Here is a 2,471-nt window from a genome sequence, read left to right as displayed (position 1 = left end):
CAATATCCTAGGCCTTGTGCTGCCAAGACCGCTCGCGGAACTCAAGGAACTTGCAGAAACGTTGGAGGATGCACTGAAAGATCTCGACGGAAGGAACATGGAAGGCAAGGCCATTTATCTAAGCCACTTAAACATGTACCGGCTAACTCAATACTCAGAACTTCGCGATCCTCCCATCTCAGATCAGTATAAGTCTTCCACCGCATTTCAAACCGAGGAAGTTAATCTATGGAGAACAGTCCAACGGCAAGACAAATCAGCTGCAGATTTAGTGGTTCCCTCCGGATCACTGCAATCACCCCTGGCACATCATTTGAACCAGCCGTCCTTGACGACGCAAAACCTCCACGCAGAGCATAGTCAGACTGCGGACGATTCCAATGGCTGTATCGCTATGGTCATGGGCAACGCCTACGAACCTAACACGCTCCTATTCGACCACGTCCACAGAAGAGAAGCACGATCGGAAGCTATTCGAGAACACCACCCTAAACTATTAGCTTGTCATGAAGAATTCACAAATCATATTTCCGAGTCAATGATGGCAAAGGTCGAGATCATTTATGGTCTGAAAGTTCAGCAACGCCTATTGGAAACTCATAGCTTCGAGTTGCTGCCTCTGTGGGGTGACTTCGACGGAATCACAGTGCTATTGAGTTATGAATCCAACTATGCCAATCGGGACGTTCGGTTCAGGTTCCGTCGAGCCATGTTGATGGTCACTCATCCACAGCGTATGTTCTTTGAACGCCGACAAATTTTTCGCTCGATACGGCAGGACAAGACAATGCTTGCAGCGTCGCTTATGGTCCGAGGAAGCGTGCCCTGGATTAAAGACTATTTCTCAGAAAGAAAATGGTTCGCACATGTGCCCAGTCTTCTTCAGATAAAAGAGAGGAGCGCTTTGGAAGAGATTTCGGAGCACAATTTGGAGATGTCTGCAGCAACAATACTTAGTGTTGACGAGCCTGTCGAACTGGCTTCATGCCAAAATAGGGGTGCTTGGGACTCGTTCTTCAATGAAATGCCCCATAGCAATGATGCTTTTAGGGAACTGATCCCGTTAGCCCTCGAAGCTCTTGATGCGTCCGATCCCTACCGCTGGGAAACTCCCGACAGCATGCCTCCGAGGCTTCTTGAGTGGTTCCGGGGCTAGAAGGAAATACTATTTTCGGACAGCATCATATCCAATTTCAACGACATTGCCCAAGCAATGAGGCGTGTTCTAGCTTCGCCAAACAACGACACTGAGACAAATCCTCAATCATTGAAACAGTCTTTTAGCGACATCTTACATCGACAAGCCGAAGTACTCAAATCTACATCAGGACAGCATCAAGGACTCTGGCACAGCAAGTTCGACGGTGAAATCATGGCACTTCGTTGCAGTCACTGTGAAATGCCATCAACGAAAGCCGACAATAACCCTCGATGGTCAGTCTTCAGGCCAGGCCAGTATATCGTAAGAACAGGGCGGACTTGCCCCGTCTGCCACCAACACAACACTAAGCCCCGTCCGCTTGATGCAGCTGTCAAATACGTAGTTGCAGACCCGGCAGAATTGACCCGTCCGTTCGTACCCACGGATAAATGGAATCTTGAGCCCTACTTTCGGCATCGAGAAAGCACACCGGGTGATTGCTCTAAAGCTGTCGAGACTTGGTGTATTCGATGTAAACAGAACACCAGAGTGAATGGAGCGAGGACCTTCGTGGACGCAGAGCCGAGGTGGACGGTAGGTGCGCTTCCCTTGTATGTTGAACGCACCAGAGTATGCCAAAACTGCCCCGGTAGGGAGTATTCACGATTTGCTCCGGTCGAGAACATTCCATCAACATATAAGCAAGCACTCCGAGACTTCCACAGCCGGTACAGGAGCCTCAACATTGCGGCTCGGCTGATTCTATTTGACCGTGTGATGTTCCCGGCTTCAAAAGACTACTTAACGGCGAGGAGAGAGTGAAGCTAGTATCGTGCTCAGGGATCGGGACGCGGAGATGCTATTGTCGGACCACTGTTCTATTGCGTGGCTGGAGACAATCAGTTTTCATGTAAAATTTCTGTCAATTTCCGAGGTCTGCAGTCATCGTTTGCTAGATTATGATAGACTGTTAGTTGTGTTTCTGTAATATAGGAACACTAGCGAAATTGATATCTGATGCCAGACTACTACACTTTTTGGCCCCGCTGCGAGGAGCTACCGCATTCTATCTCCCAATCAACCATTAAACTGCATCTTCCCATCCCCCTTAACGGGCTAGGTTTTGGACATTGGGTATAGCCTGTATACACTCGCCGTCGATTCTATTGTGTGCTATGGGTTGATTTATATATACTGATGCATTTGCATGGGCGATTATGCACGTATGAGCCGTCCAGCTACGTGAAAATAGATCTCAGACCTCCTAAGTCTCTCAAACAACTTACACTTACATATTATCACAATGTATATGTGACAAAAGAGAGCCCCG

Source organism: Phaeoacremonium minimum (genome assembly GCF_000392275.1).
Source record: "Phaeoacremonium minimum UCRPA7 unplaced genomic scaffold PA7_03_scaffold_73, whole genome shotgun sequence".
Taxonomy (NCBI): domain Eukaryota; kingdom Fungi; phylum Ascomycota; class Sordariomycetes; order Togniniales; family Togniniaceae; genus Phaeoacremonium; species Phaeoacremonium minimum.
Note: the sequence above shows the minus strand (reverse complement) of the source record.